Source organism: Rousettus aegyptiacus, unplaced genomic scaffold (assembly GCF_014176215.1).
Source record: "Rousettus aegyptiacus isolate mRouAeg1 unplaced genomic scaffold, mRouAeg1.p scaffold_m13_p_12, whole genome shotgun sequence".
Classification (NCBI taxonomy): Eukaryota; Metazoa; Chordata; class Mammalia; order Chiroptera; family Pteropodidae; genus Rousettus; species Rousettus aegyptiacus.
In genome coordinates, this window is record NW_023416287.1 from 63,366,773 (window position 1) to 63,385,079 (window position 18,307).

The 18,307-nt window shown below is 34.2% G+C and overlaps 1 pseudogene; it reads left to right on the forward strand.

The window, feature by feature from the left end:
* Nucleotides 1-10,546: 10,546 nt before the first annotated feature.
* LOC118610508 lies at nucleotides 10,547-10,664 on the forward strand (annotated as a pseudogene).
* Nucleotides 10,665-18,307: the final 7,643 nt, after the last annotated feature.

An 18,307-nucleotide genomic window follows, 5' to 3' on the forward strand; every position in this document is an offset into this window, starting at 1 on the left:
CCAAAACCCAGTCACTAGCTCCTCCTCACAGCAGCTTTCAAAACTTCTCCTGCCACTTGACACATAAACAGAAGCAAGAGGGAACACCCTAGATCGTTGGCCCTCCTCTTTTTCCCCCCAGGTTGATGCTCTGAAGTCCTTCCCCAGTTATTACCCACTCCTACGTTCTCCCCTCCTTATTGGCCTTATTAACCTATCTTGCCCCTAGGTACAAACATAAATCGTGCACAAACTACATCCAAGGAAGTGATGCCTACTCAGCTACCATTGGCAAATCAGGGAACATATGCACCTGTAATCACATCATCAGAAGTTATCTCCCTATCTAAGCATTTAGGTGTAGTCTGTCTCATATAGTATTACAGTTCTGCCAGAGATCCGGCACTCTAGTCTACAGTAGTAACTTCATAGATGCATTGCATCGACTCCCTTTATTTTCTGGCTACTGTGGTTCGGTATTCTAGATGTCACAGAAATTTGCCAGACTGTATATGGACCTTATGAAAATAGGAGAACAAAGAAATAGCTGTGAAATATTTTCTTATTGCATTCTTTTTGTTACTCATGAGGCATTTTTTTTTTTTTTTTAGTATCTTTATTCGAGAACAACTACAACCTGAAACCAACTCTCTTTAAAATCACTCCATTCATCCTAATCGCTTGTACATTACATTCAGGATAGCCTAGCCTAAAAATACAATATTCCAACAGTTTAGTGTACACTAATGACCCTTGCAATGAGGACTTCAGCATCACATCTCCTGTCACAACTCAGTGAGTTTAATATCATTTACGTACAATATCCATGACAGAGTTAAGAGAGGGGGGTAAATATTTTCAAATGCTTAATTTTGGGTATAGAAAAGGAACTAAAATTCTTAGCCAATGCTAAGAATCAGAAACCATGACAAGCATTGCAGTGAATTTTCCCAAACAGCCCAAAAGGATTCTTTTTAGATGATGAAACCACAAAAAAGTAAGTAATCATCCTTAGTGCATAAATCAGAGACAAAAGAGAACTAAACATTGGAATCCTGGTCTGACTGCCACCATTGGGCAGTCACTTTGAAAAGGAGCAGAAATGATGGTCAGGTATATGGGATTCTGTCTTGCTGAACAATAAGCAAGTTTGAGACTGGCAAAATATATTTGAAAGCAGTTACAATCTACAGTTCTCAGTAACAGATAATCGTTACAGAATATTGTGGGAACCTGGCCTCTTTTGTGAGAGTCATTATACAGCGAAGTAAAATAGCAGTTAAACTACTTATTTAAAAATTTTTTATACCAGTAATTACTCTTCCCGCTCTTGCTACTTACTTATCTACCGCATGTTTAACTAAAAGGTAAAGGTCCAGCCCAACATCCAGGCTGCTGAGTAAAGAAAGATGAAATTTTTTCTTTTGCTTATTTGACAGTAGGAGCAATTTCTTTTTGTATGTAGAGATGAAAATAATAATATAACTGCTTTTTGTAATTATGAGCCAAGAAGATTTGAGAAATAAAAACCCTGGGACAAGAACTAAAAGACATCTTGTAGTATTTTGTTGCTAAAAGTATAGCTGCCAATAAACATTTTGTGTCTGGACTGGAATTTTATTCTCAATAAGAATATAAAATCACTTTAATTGGTTATTTTTATATTTGGTATTTTTGGAGAAAGGAATGAATATATACAAATAGGAATACTTATTTATGGGTATATGTGTAGATCCAAGTATAATTCTGCCTGTGTATGTTTAAGCACAATTATCTAAGTGTATATCTAAATATATATGTCTGTAGCTTAAATAATTCAAAGATTCAAGTTCTCTAGTTCTCCAATCCTGGAAAGGAGAAATACATTTTCCAGCTAATGAAGGCATCATTACATCTTTCTGTATTATGAAAATGGGAAAAAAATACATTACAAAAATTAAATTGGTGATACTGAAAAAATTAGCATGTTGAAGAAATATAAGGTAACGCTAAGTTCAGGTGAATCCAGAATACTCTTCACAGTTCTGGAAAATTGATTTTCTTGATCCTACCTCTTTTAGACAACCATTACATATTTTCTTCTCTCATGATTTCTCTCAAAAATAATAGAAAAACTTGTATACAAACTAATTCTAATTCTTCTGTATGTTCTACTTATACATAAAGTTTTCCTTATCAAAGTACTTTCTTTATAGGAAAATAATGTATTATTATAATAAAATTGGCTGCCTTAAAATCAAGTTAAATAAAAACAAAATTTATCTCCTCTAATTTCTGGCCATCAGATTCTTCAGAAAGAGCTCTATTTTTATTTTTTATTTTATGTGTATGTTTGTTGTATTGTATTTGTTTTAATCTATGTCTAACAACCTAACTGAATGATTGATAGTGTATCACAGTGGTTAGGAGCTAAGACCGCAGCTTGACTTTCTGATTTTAACATCTGGCTTTACTACTTATTAGAAACATACTATTAGGGCAGTTACTTAACCACTCATGTCTAAGTCTCTTCATCTATAACATGGAGATGATGATAGCTGCTAATTTATAGGTTATTATGAAGATAAATGTGATATTACATAGAAAGAACTTTGAACAATGTCAGGCTCATAACAAGCACTAATGTTTTACACATATAATTGCCTAAGTATGCAGTGAAAAGTTAGAGACTGAATGAACTGAAAATGAAACAAACAAAATTATCACAAATCCAAGGTCTCTTAGGTAAAAGCTATCCAAAGATATACAAACACATTTATTCATCGAACACATATTTAAGGGTCCATATTTTGGGCTCTGACCTCTGTTTGGAGATGACTACCATATAAAGATTAAAAAAAAAAAAGGCAGATGTCTCTGTTTCTTAAAGCATACTTGGTGAAGGAAAACACAAATATAGTTCTTTTTCCAGTTCAAAATGTAAGATGAAAAGAGGCACGATAGTAGTTATTAAATATCTTAGCAATTTAGAGAGAAATTTTAAAAAGTTAATAATTACATTCTTTGCACAAAGACCACTGTAGAAGAACTTATTTTAAATATGTAAATGTTTCATGATCTGTTTTTCATCACAGATTTACAATCATACAGAGATAGATTTAAATCTAAAGACCCATATGACTCTTGCAGTTCTTTAGTTTCTTAGCTTAAAGCATGTCAAGAAAATATACCTTCCTATGAATTTCAAAGTACATGTCTCACAGAAATAGAGTGACGAATTTTGTAAGAGATATCTATGCATGACCAACTTACAGAAAGCTATGGTTATGGATAAATTCAAGGCCTCAAAGCAGCTATTTACTGATAGAATAATTATCTCTGTCCGGTGACTCAATTTATTCTAAAAGTCTCTGGACTGGTAGGAATGCTGTACACACTGATGAATCCATAGGAAGGCACTTTGTGTTAAATATATATGACTGAAGATAAGGGAAACTACAGGGGTAAAACAGGGTGTGTGAGCTTAGCATGGGAGGGTAGAACTGTACGAACAAAGGAAAAAGAAGTCTTAGCTATAGAAGATATTTTGGGCCCCATGAGTTCAATGTTCTGTAGTGGAAAGCCCCTTCAATTCCACTAGACTCACAGACTTATTTAGGTAAAGGGTTATTAAAAATTAAAAGCAATCAATAGTATTAATAATTACTAGCAATAATTTATTAAGGTTGTTAGCAAAGAATACTGATTAATTTTACACAAAGTGACCACTTCCCATTGTTATCAAAACTGTTGACAGACCTATAAAAAGAAATGTTAACACACATCTCTGTATAATTTAGAACTCTATTCAGCGCATTCATCTAACTCAACCTGGCTTAGAAGAAACAAAACAAAACAAAATTACTAAAGATAAAGAGATTTTTAGATTATGTAATTGGAAAGTCCAGGGATATCCTAAATTCAGACATAGCTTGAGCCAAATAATCAAATAATTTCACCAAGATATTGGTTCTTTCATTTCTTAGCTCCGTCTTTCTTTGTGTTGGTTTTGTTATCATTGTTTTGTCAGTATGGAGGCAAAGATGGCCACCAGAGGCTCCAAGATTACATTCCATTGCTTTTGTAATCCATAGTTGACAGAACGGGTCTTGTTTTCAATAGTTTGAGCAAAACACAGTCCCTCTGACTAAATCTTGTCCATCCGCCTAAAGTGCAGAGGTGGGCTAGACCACAAGAGCAAAAAGTGGTATAGATTGTTGCTCGAAGACAATTGTGGTCTATTGACAGAAAAAAGAGGAATAGTGGCTAGACAGGTAAATTAAAGATGTCAAAAACTAAACTCTCTTTATTGTCACATCAATAATACCAGTCAATTATCCATCATTCATTTATTAACACCTTCTATACTCTAAGCATTACCTATAATGTCGATAATAGAAAGCTGAAGAATAAATGATCTCTGTTCTCATGGAGCTTACAATCTACTTTATGTTTTAAAAATAAGTTAAAGTATTTCATATGATATGGTCAAGATTAAAATCTTGGGTAAGGAACATTATGAATGACTTTTATTCACTTCCTGATATTTCCTCCTATTATTTTTTTCTTTTTGGTCATCAAAGCTAAAGGATTTGAATAGTGTTGTTGTTTTTTTTTTAAATGATAAAATCTTGCTGTCATTTATTTATCTTATATATTAAAATTATATTATTAAATATTGATTTTAAACATAAAAATGTATACTCAGTACCTAAACTTTATTAAAATAGAAAATTAGGAGAGAAATTTCACTCATTATCTAAAAGTAATGTCCCAGTATATAGCTTCCAATCTAGTTTCTGTGCATAGAATTTTTAACATTTTTATACTGTACTGTAAATGTAATGTTATAGGATGAATGAACAATATAAATATACATTTGTTCTATGTCATGACAAGTCCTATATAGATATGTTAGTGATTATATTAAATTCCTTCAAATCAATGTATACTAATTGATTTAACCACTCCCTAATATCAATTTTTTATTATTATAAAGACCATCTCTATAGATAAATCATTTTCTGGCTGAAGGATTGTTTCTTGAGATAGAGTCTCATGAGTAGAAGTTCTAGGTCAAAAGATATGGGATATAATGGCTTTTGGTATATAAAGTCTAAGTGCATCACAAAAACAAAGTATCAGTGTATATTCTTACTGCCAATGAATGCAACAATAAATACCCTAGCAAAGATCGAATATTATTATTTCATTAAAAATTCTGTTATATTGATAAGTAAGACACTATAATTTTAATCTGAATTATATTCCTGGTCATGATGTTGAACATTTTTTGCAACTGCCAAGCCATTGCATTTTTTAAATGATGCATATACTCTTTTACTATATTGACATATATTAGGAACTATGAGGAAATTGGCACATTTGACATAAACCAGACAAGTTAATAATTAAAACTCTCTTTTCAATGAAACTTTTTCTGAGATAAGAAGGTTGTTACACTTCTAATTTCCAGTCTTTTATATATTTGTGATTGAATCTGATGACATTGTCAAAGTACTTTTGCCTGTTAAATCCATTGAAATGTTCATCTTCCCTGAGAAACTATCATTTTCCCTGAGAAACTGAGTATATTTCACCCAGAACTTCACTTGGTTTGTTGGTTAGATAGAAAGGTAAGTGCTGTCACTTATATGGCAAATATGATTCATACACAAAGAAACCATTTCCAATTTCTTTGTTATTGAACTAAAAATAAAATCCATTCCCCTAAGTTCTTGCAGCTTTTTTGGATGTAACGAAAAATAAACGTCAATTGTTCAGATTCTGTATAGTGTTTCATAAAATGCCTCTGCAGATTTGTTCTTGCCTAAGGTTAATTGAACAGACTGTCATCCTGCTGCTACTTTGTGGGTCTAAGGATGAAGATGAGAGATCAGACTGGTCATCTTTAGAAGGGTTGCTATGAACCCCTGCTATTTCTTATGTACTGGGAGATAATGAGAAAGATGAGAATGGGAGGGAGAAACTGCTCTGCATTATCAAACAAAACACTTTCTCCTGTGTGGACAGAGGAACACTTTGTAAATTGGGTTATCTTTTGGTAAAAGTTCCCCATATAAATTTGAACTAGAATGTTTCCAAGAATTTTTGCCTGTACTTTGAAGAGTACCTATACACCGTGTTTCTCCTAAGACAAATCAGAGATCTCAGGTATAGAGAAAAAGCTCAACTTTATCTCACATTGGTCTCAACTGTCATGCTAACTGTTTTGACACTTTACCACTATTCTGAAAGGAAAGCACATTATGATAGGTTTTGCTGAAGTCCTGGTGGTGTTATTTTAAACCAAATAATTTAAATTCTAGAGAATACATTACTGTATCACTATATCCTGGTGACTGTTCTGGTGAGGGAGGTGAGGGTGGATATTGATCTTAAGGAAGAGGAAACGTATACAGATTCCCACCTTAAACAACTGAAGACGGGATATTGGGCCAGGCTAGAAAGCAAAATCAATGAGTAACCTACGATAACTTTTCTTTTCTTTTCCTTCTGCTTGGACTTGAGAGGCATATTCAAGCTTGAAATTGTTTTATTTTATTCCTGATGGAACATTTTATATATGTTTATATTTAATTATATATTTTATTTATATTATATATTTATAATTTTAAATATATAAATTTAAATTTATCTTATATGTTATATATATAGAGAGGGAAAAAACCCAAAGCTAGGAAGAGAACCAAGAGGAGCCAGGTCACAGAGGAAAAGCATGCCCCAACTTACATTGGTTCATATGTAGTCTAGAAAATACCTTGTTTTTCTAATATACTAGAAAATAAATACAGCTTTAGTTGTACTATTTTTAAAATAGAATGCAAAGCATTCTACAATTCTAATCTTTTTAAACAAAATATATACATCTCAATGTATCAAAACAATACCACAGTATTCAGGATTTTTGAGTTCTACAGAACAAAATTAGAGACAGTAGTGATAGCAAAAAAAATTAATACCTATTTAAAAATTTGAAATAATATGCTTGACAAAAAATATTAAAACAGAATTGGAGATGAAAAGGCTAGAGAAAGGCGAGAAGATGTTAAAAAATAGAAAAGAAGAAGACAGAAGAATGACCAATTCAGCTGGTTTTATCAAAAGCTTTTTATGTCCCATGCACTAGATCAGGACCTGCTCAAATCAAGTGAGAGCAATATGACTGCAGTAAGCTCACTGTCTGATGGGAGCACGGAGGAGTAATAATTAGCCAACTCAAGGCCAAAGGGTCAGGGAGAATTTTCCAGAAACATGGCATTTGAAATGAGTTTTGAGGGAAGTATAGGAATTTATCAAATGAGGAAGAAAGAGAGAAAGATTTCCCCTTGTTGGCAGTGCAATAAACACTGGCACAAAAGAAAGAGTGTTCCTCGTGGCTAGAACCAAGAAAAACATAATAAAGCAGATGTTTATTTTAGAGTTGATTAAGAAAGATACCATAGAACAACTTGGAATAATACCTCTGAGCTATGTATGTGACATGTATCCTGACCTAACTGGGAAAGTGTGAATGGATGTAAAATTGCTTTCACCTAAAAGGACTAGAAACTGTCAAAATGATTTTCTAGGTCCCTAATGCTAAAGACCTGAACAACGGACGGAGCTCCTTGTTCAGGTTTTACTTTTTTTCTTCAAATTTTACAATTCAGAATAAGTATCTTCCTAAAAATATTAAAATGCTGTATTACAGTTTATAGAACCCTTCATGTACATTATTTCATTTAATCCTCCATTTCCAAATGAAAAAATTCTGAGAAAAAAGATGTGCCCAAGGTTATACTGTTAATCTTCGATGGAGCCAGATTTAGGCCTTCTGCCTAAAATTCATAGATCTGGCTTAATGATATGAGTAGTAAATTAGTGAAAAATAAAATCAAAGCTATAAAATAAAGGTTTTTTATCATTATATTTCTAGAATTAGGTGTTAGGTACTTATGATCTCAACACATTATTCAGATTTCTAAATTTTGACAAGCTCTTAGTGAATTTCAGTTAAAAGAAATAGCAAATATTGGGAAAATCTTTTATATTATCAATTGTATCATATAATAAATAGATAAAACATAGATGGAAAGAAATTTTTTCTTAGACATCTGTATTTCTATTTTTATTAATAAAATATATAAGAACTTTTAATTTTTAGATGTAGTATATAATGTATAAAACAGTTATGAGATGAAGAAAAAGAAGATAGCAACTCATGAATACTTTTAGATTAAACTAGTTTAAAAATACACTTTACACTTGTGTTAACTATGGTTTCCCTTATGTGACTGGATTAAGAATGATTAACATTAAACAAAAGAAACTGCACTCTTTAAAGCATACTCCCTTTATGAAATAACCTCAATTAGCCACTGGGCTCAAATTATCATTGCATTATAGGTGTTTCTGCAATCAACTGGTTACAGATAATTCCCCTGCAATGGGATAATTTAGGGAAAGTGAGTCTAGAAAATGCTGAGTGTATAGAAACTCCTAGATTCCATTTGCAGAGTTTGGATTCAGATTGGAATAGGCTCAATATTTTGTCAGGTCCTCCTATAGTAGTAATCATCACATGTTCTAAATCAGAGGGTTTTTAAATTTTTATTTTTTTCTGGAGAGTTTGTTGTTAAACAACCAATAAGTAAAATATCGATTGTCTGTTATATATGTTTTATTTTATTCTTAGAACTGAACAATCTTACTCTATTTCCAATTGTGAGTAAAAAGAAAAAGAAAATATATGAATACATTTCACTTTCTTGTAGAAGAATTTCAACAAAATAAACGTGTTGAGATTAAGTAAAAAAAAAATCTAAACTACAGAGGGTTTGAAGATCTAGTGAAAAAACATCCATGAGTAAAAAGAAAAGAGTGTAGTGAAGAAGAGAAATTTAAAGAAAATAAAACCAATTTGTTATGGTCTCAAAATGTTATTTTGTTATCGTTGATGATTATACTGTTTTATTCATTTGTATTTGTTTTGTTTATTTGCTAAAAGTGGAAATCCTACTGTGTCTGGAGCAATAACTTCATGTTTCCTGCATATAAGTTGCAAAGAGATTTTTTTGGGTGAAATGTATATTTCTAGAACCTCATGCTGATTTGAGAAGTACAAATGCACGTAACAAATGCAGTAATTAAAATACTGCATATAGTACTTAAATTATGAAAATATAGGCATTCTTTCACCCCTGCCCCACCCACCTTGACTTGGTAGTTGTAATCTGATCCCTGGTTGAAAGATTCCTGTCTAACAAGAAACAGCTGTGTAGAGAGTCTCCTGGGCAGAACCACTTGAAAAGGCTGGTCAGCAGAAAGGAGCTACCTTCCCACATCCAATTAGTGCCGTATCTCCCAGATGAAGATGAGAATGAGGTGTTCCAGCAGAGAAGACCTGAAGGAAATTGAAGGAAACATGCTTGATTATATGCATACTAGACCCAGTGCTGTCAGACTCTCAGAATGTCAATTAAGAACCCCGTTTAGCTTGAACATGTTGATTCAGAATTGGTGAGAAAAGTAGTATCAGATTTTAAAAAAATAAATGTTCCCCAAAGAAACACATCATTTAAAAAGTTTTTTGTGTGTAAGTTTAAGTGATTACACATACACAAATACTTTCCACTATTGGTTGTTTTTACGTTGTTGCGTGTATGTGTTTGTATAAAATAAATGTTGCAGATTGGTTCTATGATGCTTGCTCTAAAGGGATTGATAGCTAACTAAGCCAAATACACATACATGAACACATACATGGAATAAAATAGAAAGTGTTAAAAAGGATTTACTTTTTCAATGAAAGGCAACAGTAAGATGAGTTTGAAGAAATTTTGTCATAAAGCAAAAAGCAGACCAGTCTAGCTCGTTTCAAGTTTATCGAATGTCCTCCGTGTTTCTCAAACTTGGCTAATTATCAGAAGCACTGAGAGTGTTTGTAAAAGAACGAGATTCCCTTAGTCCACTTTAGACTCATGGAATTAGATTATTGAGGGAGTTACCTAAGAATCTATATTTTTAACAAGTACTCCACATGATTTTGATGAATAGCCTAGGATGAGAAACACTGCCTAGATCAGGGGTTCTCAACTTTGGCTACACACTTCAATCAGTTCTAGAGTTAAAGTAACAACAACAACAACAACAAAACTAAAGTCTGGGCCTCATCCCAGATCAATTAAATCAGAGTTTCTGGGATTGAGGCACAGGTACATTCACTAAAACAAATGAACAAACAAAAAGCACCTTTCCAGGTGATTTTATATGCTTCCAAGGGTGAGAATCACTGGCCTATCTAAATAATAAGCTTACAGAATACTACTTTAAGACAGGAACCAATGAAATCATAAAGAGAAAAACTCCTATTGTCCAATCTATAGATACCATAGAAATTTAGAAGATAAAGTAGCAAATTGCAGGGGGGTTTCTTGATGTTTCGATGACAACAAAGAGGTGAATCTATTCCTTCCTCTAGTCATTTCGTGTGTTTATTTTTAATAGAAAAGTGAAAAGAAAAGAGAAAATAAATGAAAGAACTCCCATGCATATTTTGAGTATTTAAAATCTCTAAAGACATCTCATCTATGGCCATGCTACCCTGATCAAGCCTGATCCCATCTGATCTTGGCTGCTAAGCAGGGTCAGACTTGGTTAGTATTAAATGGGAGACCACCTGGGAAAACCAGGTGCTATAGGTGTAAAAAATCAATAAATAAATAAAAATAAGGGATTACTTGCAATCTGTGAGGTTAACCAAGGGTTGTCTCTCCTAAAACATAAATAAATAAATAAATAAATAAATAAATAAATAAATAAATAAATAAATAAATAAAATCTCTAAAGACATCTCAACCATTCTCTTAACAATTTTTACTGAGCTTATCTTATGCATAGAAATCTCTATTTGTTATTTAAGAATTTCCTTTTTTTTCATTATCCAAACTTGTAGAGTAATACATTCTTTTAATTTTACTAAATTCCAATAAACACCCAAGTTAAGAAAGAATATAATCGAGTTCCCAAGGAAGTTGTTTCCATTTTCACAGTTTCCAAATCCACAAAGTATGGATCGGAATGCACATGACTAGGAATAATATTATTGAAGAAAACTTTATTGTTTAAAAAAATCGTATGTTTTATTTCCAGTTTAGACTGTGAATACCATTGTTACTTATGCAATAAAATGTATAATTAATATAATTATCAAGTACAACTTACAAAACTGGCATATTTACCTGTAAATATTTATTTTGTATTTTCTGAATTTTCTGAATTATAAATATTTATTTTGCTTCCATATGTTTGTAGTATATTCTAATTTATAGGCCCTATGAAAAAAGATGCAACAATTTTTTAATAGGCTTTATTTTTTAGAGCAATTTTAGCTCTATAGCAATGTGGAGAGAAAGATAGAGATTTTTCATATATTTCTTACCCCTACACATTATAGCATCCCCCACAAACATTTGTTACAATTGATAACACATTGACAAATCATTGTCATCCAAAATCCATAGTTTACATTAGAGTTTACTCTTCATGGTGTATATTGTATGTATTTGAACAAATGTATAATGACATGCATCCATTGTTATGGTACCATACACAGTTGTTCCAGTGCCCTAAAAATTCCCTGTGCTCTGCCTATTCATCTTTTTATCCCTCCTAACCCTCTGACAACTGCTGATCTCTTGACTATCTCCAGTTTTGCCTTTTCCAGACGTCATATAGTTGGAATTAGTTTGTTAGGGCTACTGTAACTAAATTTAACACAAACTGAATGATTTAAACAACAGAAATTTATTATCTCACAGTTTACAAGATGTCAGCGGGGTTGGTTCTTTCTGAGGGAAGGCTCTGTTCCAGTTCTTTCTTCTTGACTTGTCTTTTCTCCATGCCTTTTCATATCGCCTCCCCTCTATATGTGTCTCTGTGTCCAAATTTCCCCTTTGTATAAGAATACCAGTCATATAGAATTAGGGCCCACTCTAATGACCTCTTTGTTTCCAAATAAGGCCACATTCTGAGGTACTGGGGGGTTGAGACTTCAACATGTGAGTTTCAGGAAACATAATTCAACCTATAATAATGTTGAAGTAATTTATTCAACTCTTCGATCCAGTGAAAAAAGACAGTTACACTCCTTGAATTTTTTGAACTGCTGATACATAAATCAAATAGTCTAGAGATTTTGATATCTTCAGCAATTATTCATAAATCATACTAATAAGTAAATACATTTCACAGCAAACACCATTCTAATGTAAGGTTGCAGGGTTTTTGTTTTTGTTTTTTAACTCTTTATTTGTAAGAGGTAGAACATTTTGATAAAAATTGTTTGACTTTTTTTATTTTATTGAAGGTATTAAATGTTATGCTCTAGTTTAGTTTAATTATTTAGAGGAATTTCATTAATAAATACAGTTAAGAAATATTCTTATTTGTTTAATGTAATCGTTCCAATAAACTAGCTACAGGGTTTATTGGGAGAATTTTCTTTAAAAAGATGCCTTCCACTGTTATAAGCTATTAATCTACTAAAGACAATATAAAAAATAAAAGGACTAAATCCCCAATTATCTCCTGTGCCAACATGGAGTTGCTCTTATTTAAGTTCTGCTTATATAATCAATGCTGATGTGTTTTAAATATTATAAAATTAAAATGACATTTCCAAAGCAATAATTCATTCAGGACTTAATATCACTCCAAACTTGCGTGGTGACTGGGATATGGAAGGGAAGTGGCAAGAAGCTCTCTGTGAGCAGGAAGCAAGATGCTCTTTTTGTGTGTGTTAAGTCAACCAGAAACCATGCAGCTCTGGGAGAGAGGCAAGAGAAGGGAGAAGGGCAAGGCTGCAAGATCTAAAGTGAAACATAAGATGTGTCCAAAGCATTGTGTTTTTTTTTCCAGAAGATATTGAGTTTTATAAGAGTAAAGAATTATTTGTATGTGCCTTTACATTTTTAATACTTCATACCCCCCTTTAAGGCCTCCACAATGGTCCATGAGTTGATTAGTTTTGAATTGAAATAATTTAACTAGAATTACTTTGTGTGACATGAAGAAAATGGAGAACATCTGAAACTGTTGAGCAAAGGGACTATTTCCAGATTCGCATTATTTATTTGTTTGTTTGTTTGTTTGTTTTAGGCGAGGCAACCCTCGGTTGACCTCACAGATTGCAAGGAGTTTGCCAGCTTACAATCCCTTATTTACTTATTTATTTATTTTACACCTACAGCACCTGGTCTTCCTTGGTGGTCTCCTATTCAAGTACTAACCAGGCCCCACCCTGCTTAGTTTCTGAGATCAGACAATATGCTTGTTCGGGGTGGCATGGCTGTAGACTCAGATTTGCATTTTAAAAAGTACAAGTTTAGAATATCTTGCAATATTCAGTCTAAAGAATAGAGATCATAAGCAGTAGCAACAGGAGAAGAGAATGGGAAGAAAGGGTCAAGGATGACTTGAATAATTTTGGCTTATGCATTACTGAAAGAGTACAGGGGTATAGGCTGATCAAGTGTGGAAGACGGTAGTGTGGTGGCTGAAAAATGACTGCTAGAAATTTATTACCTTCAAGAAATTACTGCTTGGCTATAGCCCATGGGAACACGGCTATCGCCATGGGAACACAGGCTATCGCCCATAGGCACTTAGCATTCTAACAATAAGCTTTCTGCTTCTGTACCCCCACTTGCACAACTGACCTGTGGGTTGACAGGTAATGAACAAAAGAAAAATAGACCTTTGTGTTTAGACAGACTGAAGAATGGGATTTTGGGCTTAAAACCCTGTACCTCTACGTTTCGGGGCTGCTTAATTTGGGATCTGCGTACTCCTGGCAGACCCGGCTAGCTGAATAAAGAGTGTGTTCCCTATAACTCACTTAGTTCTGGTGGTCCGTGTGTCTTTCGGGGTCTGGCGGCTACAACAGTAGAGTCAGTTTATCCAGGTCACATAACAAGTAGGAAGTCAAAAATAGCATCTGGAATTTAGGACTGAAGCCTTAAGTGGAAAAATAGATACAGGAACTATTTACATTAAAATTGAAGTCATTGAAAACACTGGCATGGATGAGCTCAGTCTGAGGAAGTAAAAATAATGAGAGAAGAAGAAAATTTAAGAAGGGAACAGAAAGAGATTATAGAGTTAAAGATCACAGAGTTTGGAAGTGAAATCAGAAGAATATGAATCTGAGAAGCATTCAGGTAGCAATAAAGGAATGACATTCCGCAAGGGAAGACAGAATTTCAAAAAGCAGAAGTGATCCCTGTAGTCAGAGGCATTCCTGCACACCAAGGTGAGAGACACACAACAGAAAAGGAATTTAATGAAGTAATAACAGATACACCACAGAATAAACAGAAAAGCTGATCATCCAGGCTTAGAAAATTGAGAGGAGCCAGGGAGACTTTGCCATAAGGAAGCACACTGAAGGTCCTGTCACACTGATAACACCACTTTAGGACACTTGACATTGTCTCACTTATAGGCTCTCAAAGTCCTTGGTACAGCCTTGACTATCTTTTCACCTGTCCCTCAGCCTTTGTTTACCTTGCTGAAGTATCAAATCCCTGGGTGAGAGGATCTAATCTTCCAGCTTTGGACTCCAGAAAGCAGAAAGAGGGGTCTCCTTCTTGCTGCCTTCCATTAAGTTTCTCAACGGATGTATCCCCTACATCGAGAAGAATAACAGCTATTTCTTATAAAACCTTATTATATTCTAGACCCTGTTCTGAGCACTTTATAGACATTAACCTATTCTCACAACCACCCGATGTAAAAAGTATTATTATTTCCCATTTCTGTGGGGGGTAACCTGAGAAATCCAGGGGCTATTGAGTCAATCTCTATCGACTTCCCAAATATTACACTGTTAGAAAATGGCAGGGCAAAACTTGAAAGCCTACCAGTCAGGTTCCAGAGCTCTTTTAAGGCAGAGTCTCACATGCTGACTAGCACATCTAGGCAACAAAAGATTTGTTGATCTAATGAAGAAAGAACAAATGTTGAATTCTTAGATTTATCCAATGGTGCAAAGTATCTTCTGAAATAAGAGGAAAGGAAGGGAGGAAGAATGAGATGTCCAAGTATCTGTTTTTGAGCATGGAGAGGAGGGTGGTTTTAAGGTAGTCCATGCCAGGATTTCAATTTTTGCTCAGAAATAAGGACATCATGGCAGGACAAAAATAAGATTAGGACTGAAGTCAGAGTTAAATGGTAAACTTTTTCAATAACCACTCTGTGAAAACAGTCGTTACTCTAGCTAGGGACCCTAAATAAATATAAGCTCTTATCTTCTCTTTCTTTGGTAATTTTATCTAACTCTGCTTCAACAGTCCAAATGAGATGAAAAGACTATAAATTTAGATTTAAAGTTTATTGGTCAAGACCAGAAAGAAACCCAAAGGTCAAAAGGTAAGGGAGTAGATGGAGTGATGAACTGTAGTACCTGAGCTGGACAAATATCACCATTATTATAATCACCATCATAGTCATAATAACTATTATTTACTGACTGGTTTCTATGTATCAGACACAAATGTTTTATATGCATTATCTCAAATCGTGCTCATAACAATTCTATAAAGTTGATACTGTTATTATTCCATTTTATAAACAAGATGGCACAGAGAGTTTAAGTAACTTCCTCAAGGTCAGAGAGCTAGTAGGTGAAGACAGGATTTGAACCTACTTGAAACCAGTAATGTACTGTGAATGGAACAAAATGCAGAAATCAAAGATTAGGAGTTGGGAAAACAGGTAAAATAAAAGTAAGAAAGTGAGAGAATTGAATTACAGAGATTGAATATGGTCAGAGAATAGAATGTTTGAGTTAATTATTTTACCTCTCAACTAGTTCTGGATGACAAGTTTCAAGGTTCATTATGGAGTCTTGCGAGTCCATATGATGCCCCTGTGTGTGCAATATCTTGAACATTGGGAGGGGCAAGCTGATAGATAAAGATTCTCCCTTTCGTCTTCTGGCTAGAGAGTTCAGGGAGAAATTTCAGAAGGCTCCCTGTGCATCAGTCACCAGTGCTGGTAACAGACTCAGTAATATACCTCTGGGTAGGCTTTTCCTTCTCCTATGTTTCTCTCCCATGTGCTTCACTCCCACTTCTTCAGATTGCTTTCTAAATAACCTTCCTAAATAAATAGAACCTGAACTCAAGGTTCTCTCTTTCCTCATGCTCTGCTTCTGGGAGAACCTATACCAAGACAATAGGAAGTAGCCCTAGAATACAAAATCTCAAGAGGAATGCTTCTGGCTGGAAGTGAGTAACCTCTTTCAAAATCTACCCCTGTCTCTGCTCATTGCCTTGAAGCTTGTAATTAAGTTAGGTCTTGTATTAATGTTCTCCAGAAATACAGAACTAATAGAACCAAAATATACCCAATAAGATGTGTGTGAGTGTGTCTAAGAAGAAAGAGTGAGAGAGGTTTAAGAATTTGGCTCATGATTGTGGAGGCCGGTGAGTTTGAAATTCACAGTACAGGTCAACAGCCTGGAAATTCGGGAAAAAGGTAATGTCTTTAGTCCAAATTCCACAGAACAGCAATCTAGAAACCCAGCAGGGTTTGTGTTTTGCTGTCTTGAAGAGAATTCCCTTTACTTCTGAGAAACTCTGTTTTTGTTCTTAAGGCCCTCAATTGATTGGATGAGGCCCACCTGATTGTAGAGAATTATCTGTTTTACTTAAAGTCTACTGATTAATCACATTTTAAAAATATCTTCATAGCAATATTCAGATTGGTGTTTCACCAAACAACTGATACCATAGCCTAGACAAGTCGACACATAAGATTAAGCATCACAGGTCTCAACATAGCTTTATGGACAAATACAACCTCTGCTCTGCGAAGAAATAACTTACACACCAAAAGAATTAAAAATGCTGATGCATTTGTACTGGCAGGAACTATGAGATCACACATGGCAGTTGGTGTTGAACTAGAGAAGGTAGAATATAAAACTGAATAAGAGAGAATTTTTTTATATATGAGACCATTCTTCTTCTGTGACTAAGGATTTATTGTCTGGCAAGAACACTTGGAGCCAGTCTTAATATGCTATTGAGAATGTTCCTTGAAATTCGACCATCGAAATGGTTTATAGTAAATAAAGTGGAGACATCGAAAGTTAGAAATCAGAAGGTTGGGTAGGGGAGAATATTTTAATGAATTTATTATGTGAGATGGTAGAACCCATCATCTGATTATGTCCCTTGAGAGGGCCTAGAGGCTACTACTTAAACTAAGGAAATGAGGAATGCACTCGTGCAGACACACTGGCACTTAGAGGAAACTGATAGTGATTGTCCTCTATAGGCTGGAATTTACAGCAGAAGATGCTGCTATAACTTCCTACTAGCAATGGGGATAATTTAATTCCAGGATGACAGAGGACAGATGTAAGTTTGACATAGTTATTATGTGTAGAATGGCTGGGATGGCAATGAATGTACCTGGACCCACTGATATCTATGGTGATGGATGATAGACTGTAGTATTCTAAGAGTTGAGAAAGATGATGAGCCATCAGGGCATTGTTTTATCAAGAGGTAGTGAGCAAAAGGCTGATGGCCATGATAACAGAAAGTTCATGTTTCCTCATCCAGATGTAATTAGCTTATAGATCCAGAGTCTATTTATTGAATGGTAAATTGGGTCTCCTTGAGGAAGGATTCTGTAATGCAACTGGAATTTTCTTGATGTTATAAAATCCACCAGTATGTAGGACCTTCGTCTCACTTATGAAAGCATGAAAAAGCCATTAGATGATGGCTAGTATATATTTACGATTGGGATCAAGAAAGCACAAAAGACACGAGTAAATTATATGACCAGAAGGCCCAGATTTTTATGACACCTATTTCTTTTGTATCCATGTCTCTTCCCCAACAAGCAAATAGAACCTCATAGAGGTTAATTATGATTAAGTGACGAAGTAGGGAAAAAACAGAAAGAAAAACAAAACTTACTTCTTGCTTACAAATGTAAAGAAACTTCTGGCATATTACAGTCCACTCAGGGGTGGCCCCGGTGGTGAAGGGAAATTCTCACAATGGATAAATCCTAAAGCAGTATACTTGGTTTTATATATTGTCTAGAGGAAGAAGTGGCCTGAATTATGGATATTCATAAACTCTTGTGCAGCAATGAGTGGCCTAACTGGTTGGTCAAAGTTTATACAAACTTGGAGAGCTGAAGAAGATATACATTTTTGTAGGGTTCTGTTGTAGTCAATAGATGAATGTTCTGATCTAAGAAATATCCTTTGGATCTGCTGCAGAACACAGTATTTTCCAAACACAGCAAATATTTGTATGAA